The sequence below is a fragment of the Corvus brachyrhynchos genome, unplaced genomic scaffold, assembly GCF_000691975.1.
Source record: "Corvus brachyrhynchos isolate BGI_N302 unplaced genomic scaffold, ASM69197v1 scaffold961, whole genome shotgun sequence".
Classification (NCBI taxonomy): Eukaryota; Metazoa; Chordata; class Aves; order Passeriformes; family Corvidae; genus Corvus; species Corvus brachyrhynchos.
Window position 1 is genome coordinate 220,872 of NW_008236008.1, and position 10,086 is coordinate 230,957.

Sequence of the window (10,086 nt, forward strand, 5' to 3'; positions counted from 1 at the left end):
CTCCAGCAGGGCAGGGAAGGCGGGCTTGGGATCCCGGGGCTTCTCCAGCAGAAAGGAAAAGCAGCCAAAGAAAGCAGACTCCCTCTCTGTCCGAACGCTGGAGACCGAACTGCCCACCCACCCAGGTGAAACAAAAAGAGCAGCCAGCTCTTTTGTTTTCCTGAAGTACCTGGCCATTTGTCCCCCTGGCAACATGTATGGGCAAAATTCCTTTAACCAAAAAAAAAAAACCCAGGAGAGCTCCTAAAACCCCAACACTAGTATACACCTATCTTTAAAAGGAACAATAAATAAATAATCTTTAAACTCTGCAAATTTGTTATACAAAAGAGTATTACATATCAAGGCTCACACATTTATATCGTGACTCTCTCTGTACTTCATATTAGGTGTTCCCTGAAAATTACATACATCACCATGAGAAAGGTCCAAACCTTTAACAGCCCAGTCAGTATATTTCAGCACATTGACAAAAGCTGGCAATAATCCTACAGCCAAAAGCTTTACTTCAGATTTCTGAGACATCACAGTAAATCCACCCATTCTTAGGTGTTAGATAAAAAAAACAGGCACCCTTGTACCTCCTGCTGGGGCACGGTGATGCAGGATACTGAGGAACAAAGAGGTGTTAGAGGTGTTACCTCTAAGAGTAACACCAACCTTACCAATTTGGTAACACCAAAGAGGTGCTACCAGTGCTGCCATTCACCTTCCGTTTTTCTGTATTCATCCTCTGCGGTGGCAGGCCTCAGCTTTCACCTGTCTGGGAGAAAAATTTCATGTTCTTTCTGCTCTGAAGGTGGGATTTAACTCATCTGACTTCTGTGTCAAAGCTATTTATCTAAACTAAGTCGACTTGGTTCCCTCTGTAGTTGGTAGAGAAAAATAAAGGATGTAGAGGATGACAGGTCACATCTACCTTAGACTTGGTGCCATTGGTACTGTGCAAGTTACTCATTAGATGTCAGACTTTTTGCATAGTAAGAGCCAGCCTATGATTCTCAAAAATAAATGTTACTTATTTTAGCTATAAATATTTGTCTAATAGAAAATAATGTCCACGTAATCAGCAAACTGTCTATATGTATTTCTGTCACGTAACTTTAACTCAAGCAGACCTAGTTTAATAAGCCACCACAAGTGAAGCCTGGCATCTTTCAGGTACTGTGGACCATGAATGCTTCCCCTTTTCTGTCTCCCATGTCTCTTTTAATCCCACCTGCTATTTTTGTGACTCTACATTTACATTTCCTTTCTTGTCCTTTTATTTTGCTGGAGAGAAAGCCAAAAATGTAAGAGCCCCTATAAATAACAATTAGCTGTCTAACACTAATCTAACAAGTTAGCTGCTTGGTGAATTCTTCTTTTTTCCCTGGACAGATTTTTTAGAAGTTAAACAAATGCTACGATACAGAATACAGAAAATGCCAAAGACACATAGTACATGAATAATCAAGCAATGCAGAGTATTCAGATTCTATCATAGGGCAGTTCCAAATCTGGCACTGAAAATAGCAAATTCCAGGGTTGTTAAGACCTTGTGGATTTTACCCCAGCAGCTGCCTGGCTGTCAGCTGCCTGCTGAATCCATAGTAGATGCCTCTATAAACAGTCAGTCTCCTCTGTTAATTATCTCTTTTTCTTGCTTCTGATATATAAAAGCTACTGAGTTTAAAGTGAAAATGTTATTTTTATAAGAATGTATAAGAACTCAGTGTTTGATGCAAATTATCAGTAATGGAGACTAGTAAACAAATATTCAAAGTAAGCTATAACCTCCTTAGCTTCCCACTGCAAAACCAATCTTTTTCTTGTAAAAGTCAATACCTTCATTAGAAAGAAAACTCACTCTGAGTTTTTTATGAGCAAGAAAAATAAAATGCAGTCACAGGTTCATGGTACAACATTTATCAGAATTGTATGTGTGAAATAAATGCTTTCTAGTAAATGATGCAGTAAAAACAACCTCAGAATTTTTGTGCAGAACTGGTGACTACAGATTTTTGTGTTCTGTGATTTGCTTTTTAATTAATGTTTTTGCAATTATTGCAATAAAATTTAGGTTTGCAAATGCACCAGACTGTTTTAATACTATATTTCACAGAGTGACCACATTTACCAAATGTGCACGATATGCAAAGCTTGCCTATAAAACATTGCTGTTATCGCTTGGATTTTTAAACCAGAGCACAGTCAGCTTCCATAGAGAGCTCACACCTATTTCAAAGGACACAACCTCATTCTTATACAGTACACTGTGAATTTAAAGCCAATTTGCATTTTAATCTTCTTCCTTTGATACAGCACTACAGTAGAAAGTGAAAATGTGAACTTAAACCTCCACAAACTCAGGGAAAATTCTGATGGGGTCTCATATTATGTGACATGAATGCCTCTAATTCCTATTATTAAGTGATGCATGATTGTGTACCCTTCTTTACATATTTCTCCATGAACTATTAGGCCTTAGGATTAAGGAAGCTATCTTGAAGGTGCCACACATACTGCTGTGCCTGTGCCTGTGCTAAATGTTCTGGTTTCTAAGCATCCACACCTGTACTGACCTCATGCATGTGAGAGAGCTCACTGCCAGCATGCTTCATTTTGAAAAACTGCACCACATTGCATCCTTCTTAGATCTGTGTTCATGCCATTTGTGCACATTAATATTCTTGTTATTATATCCTTGTGCACAATAATATATTACTTCTGTTCTAGAATGGTGAGCAAAGGAGAAGCAATATGCTGACAAGAGTTTAAACCAGGAAAAGTTAAGGAAGAAGAAACTAAGGAATAGAAGTGGTTTGTCAGGTGAGCATTCTAAGGATGACACCTGCAGCAATCCAGAGGCATGACCCCCATCCCATGTCGACCAAGTAGACCAATTCATCTTCCACTGCTATAACCTGCTATTAAATAAACATAGCTAAGCCTTTCTTGCAAAATGTATCTAGTCCCAGAGCTAGCCAAGGAAGTAAGTTTGATCCAGGTATACATAAAACAATAAAGATTATTGTTAGTGTTGATTTACATAGTTATGTATCTATTACAAGGACCCTGTAGAATTATCTCCTGCATGCCTCATGAACTATGATACATGAGATTTGTACCAGCCCAAAAATGTTTGTTTGCCTTTCTTAGCTACAGCCAATTATTAATTGAACTTCAACAGTACCAGTGGCACAGCAAAATTTTCTAATAGCCACTGTCCCTACTTCTGTATGGGAAGACTTAAAATTATAAAACAAAGAAACAGCATACAGTACAAACCTCCAGATATCAAAACTTAACACTCAGGTCTGCCTGGATCAAAACCCAGACAAGCAGCAGCTTTCCATGTCATGATAAACCATCCATCGTACATGCTGTGAACTAGTCAGTTCAGTTTTTCATGATCCAGATTGCACATCAGCTGTGACACTTGACTTGAAACTAGAAACCTAGTCTAATCAAAATCGTTGCAGGTGTTTCAAAATGTCTTATAAAAATATTTGAGTGAATACACATCTAGTAAACAGTTAGCTAACTGGCATATTAGAATGAATCACTGCAATGCTTCTTTAATGTCTTCCTTTTAGGCAAAAGTATCCATATCTCCCATTCAATTTTATCTTTCAAGTTATTCATATTAAAAATCTTTCATTCATGTCATGAAGTCCACATATAAAGTATATGCTCAAACATCAGTTATTGCATTTTTGACCCGAAATGACCAACTGCAGTTGCTGGAGGAAACAATCAGGCAGATTCAAAGATCGTTTCATGGTATTTAAAAGTGGTTATTGCTTCAGTCTCATTGTTTCACACCTTAATTCACATGACTTTTATGACCTCTCTATCTAAGCGTTTCAACACGGATATTAAAACACTTGGAAACCACCCTTGTTATTCATTTGACTTACCCTGCCCAGAGATTAAAGGGATATTTTTCTCCAGCTGAAATCCATTCAACTTTTCTCAGCTGATTTTCATTTTTAACTGTTCTTTTGGTATTAGCAGCTTATTGAAAGAGATCTGCATAAACCTTTGAAAGCACTTAAGTTCTAAAGTGCTATGCTGAATTCACCTCAGATCAAGGGGAAAAGAGTTATTCAGCATACAAAAACTAGGTTCAGACTAATGCTTCATGCACCCAATATCTAGGCTATTTAATTACTAATCTGTAGGACAACCTCAGCATGCATTACACTCATCATGTCACATCAGTCACAAAGACCTGCAGGAGACTGAAGCCAGGATATAAAGGTGGAACAGTTACAATTTTCAGTAAATGTTACTTTTCTCATCTGTCAGATTATTCCCGTTTTTTGAATTGACACTGGAGATTAAGAATATGGGACAAACTATACACTATAGCAGTCCTTCCTATTACAGGTGTTTAGGGAGGTAACTAATTAACCAGGCTCACCCACAGAGCAATCCAGGAAATCTGTAATGGTACTGACAGCAGCTCCCAGGAAAAAGGGCAATCGTGTTGCGGCTTCCTCCTCTTAAATAGTTTCTCCTCTGCAATTTTAGTTCTGCGTAGCAATTTTATCTTCTGGAGTTGGCTGGGAGAAGCAATAAATCAGTGGATCTTATTGCTAGCTTTGCCATACATTCTCCAAATACCTTCTTTTACAGTGCAAAGGCTCTCAGGAAAGTGCCAGAGCTTTATATTCTTAGCATTTAGAGACAGAAGTATTTGCCATCATGAAGGAGTCATAATACTGGCTTGGATTTACCTTTGTATTTGCATAGTCTCACATACAACAGTAAGTGTATAGTAGGTTCCTGGTTCAGGGTGAGTATGGGCTACTCATTACTATGTTCCCCAAAACACCCTCTCTTCTTCAACAGAATGTTCCAGAAAATTACCTTTTCTGACAGTTAGGTCTGGTACATCCATAATCAGGCCCTTAAGTTTGAAAAACTACTGAAGAAACATTTTTAAAAACCCTGTATGACCAATTTTTTGAAAATGCATTTCCTTCTATCTTTAAGACTGATACTTATATTCCTTCTTCATGCAGAGTATTAGGGAACAGTACGCTGAGGTACCATGGAAGCTGGGAACTGAATTATTCATCTGTTAGCAGGAGCAACATGCAGAAGAAAGAACAAGTTGAAAACTCCTATAGGTAGGCTAGAAGAAAATGTATTCCCACAGAAGAAGAACTAGAAAAAGGAATCATATTCCCTCAAATGCACTGGTATAACTTCCAGCACATAAATTCAAGCTACAGCCAGGAGCCTTTGATATCCTCTCACAGTTTTCAGCCACAATTCAAAACTTTATTCCATCAACCACAAGAGGTGGAATTTTTTCTTCACTGGTCTCTGACATTTTTCCTACATGTCACAGACAAATGGAATGCTTTGCTAGGAGTATGTTTCCTCACTTAACTGTAGTGTCAGGAATGTATTTCAATATGTATTGATGTATTTCAAAGTCTGTACTTTTTAGCTTTAAGGTATGAATTTGTCACCTTGAAAGAGCCTCCTTGCAGTGATGGATGTTTACTTCTTTACTGGTCACTCCAGGGTGTTACACGCTTTTGTACAAATGTCTGGAACAAACATACCTACTGGTGCATATTCCCTCTGCTAACAAACATTTGCTTTTTTTTCTCATTCAGTGCAACAGTGGATATACTGCAACCTGTTAGAATACTCACTCTCCGAACTAACTGGCCTCTTCAGTTACAGAATTTATGTAAAAAAAAGCCCCAAACAACAAAAAAACTCTTAAAAATATTAAAGCACATTTGTGGTGAGTGTACCTCTTGCAGTTTGGTTGACAGACTGTGATCCTTTGCATAATGGATACACCAAATGTTCTGGATTATGCTTCACCTATTTTTACAAGGGTGGCAGCCCTTTGAGTCCATAAAGAGACAGAGAGTAATGCTTGGTTTGTACCTCAATATTATGTGACCAAGCACCACCAGAAGACCTGTTAAATCTTATGCATTCCGTAAGAATCTTGGAAACTTCTCCACCAAGGTGCCTGCAGTTGAGAACATAATCAGAGCTTCTCTCCTGTTCCAGGTTCCCATCTGTCACATCGATCTGGACTCTGATCCATCACGCACTGATTATCTGCATCTGGTATATGAAAACAGGATGGGAACAGATGCAAAGTATTATATTGGAGCTAAAGAAGGTGACAAGTGAGCCACCATGGTTAAAGGTTCATATGCAGTGGCAGGAATACACTAGTCCTATCTATTGACCCATCCATCCTATACAAGGGGTTACATACAGACACAGGGCTGAGTGCTCTCTTGCACCATGGAAATAATCAAGAAAACTTATATTAAAAGTAGTCACTTAAACAATACTTTAAGTTGGCATAAACCAACACTGCTGAAGTTTTTTAAAAAAGCAAGCCTGACCTCTTCTTACCTATTTTCTTGTTCCTGTTCTTGTGTTATCCATTACCCTGAGCTAACACAAACATCTCTGATGCTGCCTGCTGAATTGGGATATGGAATACATCTGGATTAAAAATAGTCAGTTTCTTGTCAGGTTAATTTCAATCTAATTAAATTCTGAATATAATTCAGCACAAAATTCACAACATATTAATGCAAATGCTTACACTGACGAAGGAAGTACGAAACATATAGGTAGAAGCAGGAAGGATTGCATCTTTTAGTAGTAGTTCTGTCTTATTCTAGCTTGAAGTGATCACTGTGTTATTATCACTGTGCTGTTTTAAAGCTCATCAAGATGATTTAAGAAGACACTGCCACCATGAGAAGCAGTCCTCCTCATCACCCACATTCCCCACTCCCTTTCTTGTAAGATTTACTGAATATGCAGGCAAGTCTGATCAATTCACTCAGCCCACTGAAAACTAACTTTCTTATAAGACTGATTTTTGGCTGAACCACAGATGAACTAACTGATGGCACAGTTACACAACTGGACCAACACAAGAAAGTGGATGGGAGCTCATACAGGTGAAAGAATTCCCTTTGGGAGGCAGAACAGCTGAAAATCATCAGCTTTTTCTAAGCATGAAACTGCACTTTTACTATTCCCTTTTACTACTCATCTCACTTTTAAGCAAAGCTTTCTAGTCCTAGCTTATCAGCATTTTCAAACAAGCACTACATACGATTGTGGTACATAAAGCCAGCAGAAGCAGGTGCTAATTATTCCCTCTCATGTGGAAAGTTCTCCACAGTTTTTTACTAAACAAATATCTAACACTCAAAACAGTTTAAATATATGAAACAATACAAATGGCTTTTGGACTATTCCAATTAACTGGTAAATAAAAATGTACTGGACAGTAATTTTTGCAGTGTTTCTCAAATACACTTTGTTCTCTTGTGTTGCTCTATGTTTAAATGTTAAGGCTCCAAGAAAGCAGTGATGCTTTTGTGCTTTAGGGCATATATACTACATGCTTCTTTTAGGCTGGACAGCAAACATTTCTCAGGTTTGATTGGAGAACTATATTATTTCTTACATCATGTTGCCAGCAGGCTTAGCAGTTGAAGAAGAAAAAACAATTAACAGTCCTTTTCCACATCTTCAGTACTTCACCAACAACCAGATAGGGACCTCTACAGCTATGAGGACTACAGTTCTTGGCTCAGACATTTACTAGTAAAACAAATTACTAGCAAAGCAAAGATCTGCATGCTGAAACCAAAACAATTATAATTACTGCATGCAACAAGCATTTTGGAATTCTTTGCAAGGCACTGCTGTCGTATGGCACAAGCTGTTCCTCAGGGCTCTGTATTGGGGCCAGTCCTTTTTAATAACTTTATCAACAATTTGGACAAGGGGATTGAGTGCACCCTCAGTCACTTTGCAGACGACACCAAGTTGGGTGGGAGTGTTGATCTCGTAGAGGGCAGGAAGGCTCTGCAGAGGCATCTGGACAGGCTGAATCGACAGGCCAAGGCAAACTTTATGAGGTTTAACAAAGCAACAAGGCCAATTGCCAGGTCCTGCCCTTGGGTCACAACAATCCCATGCAGTGCTACAGGTTTGGGGAAGCATGATTGGAAAGATGCGCATTGGAAAAGGACCTGGGGGTGCTGGTTGACAGCAACTGAACACAAGCCAACATCTGCCTGGGTGGCCAAGAAGGCCCATGGCATCCTAATTAGTATCAGGAATAGTGTGACCAGCAGGACCAGGGCAGTGATTGTCCCCCTGTTCTTGGCACTGGTGAGGCTGCACCTCGAGTCCTGTGTTCAGTTCTGGGCCCCTCACTAAAGAGAGGCATTGGGGTGCTGGAGCATGGCCACAGAAAGACAAGAGAGCTGGTGAAGGGTCTGGAACACCAGTCTCATGAGGAGCAGCTGAGAGAACTGGGATTGTTCAGCCTGGAGAAAAGGAGGGTCAGCAGGGCCTTTATCACTCTCTACAACGACCTGAAAGGAGGTTGTGGTCAGGTGTGTGTCAGCCTTTTCTCCCAGGACAAGAGGAAATGGCCTCAAGTTGCACCAAGGGAAGTTTAGATTGAATATTAATAGAAATCTCTGCACCAAAAGGGTTGTCAAGCTTTGGAATAGGCTGCCCAGGGAAGTTGTTAAGTCACCATTCCTGAAGGTAAGGCACGTAGATGTGGCACTTAGGGACATGGTTTAGTGGTGGACTTGGTAGGGCTGTGTTTACAGTTAGGTTCAATGACCTTAAAGGTCTTTCCCAACCTAAATGATTCTAGTTAGGAATCCATGTAAGACAAATAGTCTAAATCTTCACCTTTTAATTCTTACGAGTTTTCTCATTCTCCTTTCACTAGAAATAAACCACTACCTTTTAAAGTAATCAGGAAAGAGTTAAACACGTTCCTTATGGTCTGTAGTCTCTGTAACAAAATCTTCCCTAAAAAAGCTTCCTCAAAGTCTGTAACTTTTTTATGATTGACCAAACATTATTTTAATAGCTGGCTCACCTAGTAAATGAAGCTGTCATAACAACTAACTTTATTCAAAGCACTGGGACCCAGCACACAAGCTGATTACCATTTGTATCTTGTCCCTAAATGAGGGCATGGGACTTTTTCTCTCCAATGCTTATACAATAGTTCCACGGTGATTTCCACCCTTATTGACTCAGCTCTGGGAAGGAAACTGAATATTAACCTACTGGACAGGTGATTCACAATAAGATCTCCCTGTGCAACTTCAGAAGCAGGCTCTACACTGTTGCAGAGTTTAGATAGTGTTTGCCTTGTGACTAGAATGTAGATGTAGATAACCAGCTGTGCCAAGCTACAAATTGAGTCAACAGAGCAGCAGTTGTTTGAAACTGAGAACAGAATTTGAAGATTCAAACCACATTAAAAAATACCCAAACCAAAACAAGCACTCATATTAGAGCAAGAATGAAAGACATGGAACTGAGTCTCTTTTTGACAGGTCTTTTTCCCCAGACGCTTCAGCAGCAATTCTATACGCTCAACTAAAACACAATTTTACACGTAAAATCATCTTGTGTACAGAACATGAAAATAGACATTAATAAGAACAAAACAGATAACTGCAGTGCTCAGTGCTCATTACGTACAGATACCCTTTTCCTTCATATCGCAAGTCTATTTCTGCTAAATGGACTGTGAAAATCAATAGCAAACTCCATTTGCTAAATAACACTTGTAAGCTCTGACTTGGCCAAGGGAATCTGGACTCAAATGGTTTGTGCAAACCTACCAGCAAGAACTCCACGGAAATTCTTACATTTTGCCATGTGGTCACTAGCAGGCAGCTTTGAAAGACCAAAGTGATTTTGACATCTGCATTTCTGAACTTGCACCTATACATTTAAAAAAAAAAAAAAAAAGATTTAGCCAACAGGCAAATGGTGTTCCCTAAATAAACTACTAGAAATAATTCAAGAATGCTTAGCAATTTTGCTGCTGAAGACACAGCCTTTTGAATAAATCAACACAATCTGAATACCATCTTTTTTCAGGAATCAATGTGCTTGGTGACATGACTTCTAACTCTCTCACAAAGTTGTCATAATTCTAAAATCAGATGCAACCTTTTCATATTTTCTGCATTGTTTATCAGTTGGGTGGCAAAATAGCCAATAATCAGAAAAAGCCACTGGTACAAATAAAGTCATTTCAGC

At 39.0% G+C, this 10,086-nt stretch overlaps 1 long non-coding RNA gene across 2 annotated transcripts in view; it reads right to left on the minus strand.

Moving 5' to 3' along the window:
* Nucleotides 1–6: 6 nt before the first annotated feature.
* LOC108445903 overlaps nt 7–10,086 on the minus strand; it is an 11,730-nt gene continuing 1,650 nt past the window's right edge. The window contains exons 2-4 of one of the 2 annotated variants that reach the window (XR_001860934.1): nt 9,663–9,765; nt 5,763–6,087; nt 7–763 (exon numbers count right to left, since the gene is read on the minus strand). This is a non-coding gene — a long non-coding RNA (uncharacterized LOC108445903). Of the gene's footprint in view, nt 764–2,262; nt 6,088–9,662; nt 9,766–10,086 lie in introns of those variants that run through there. The other variant, XR_001860933.1, reaches the window with a different exon arrangement.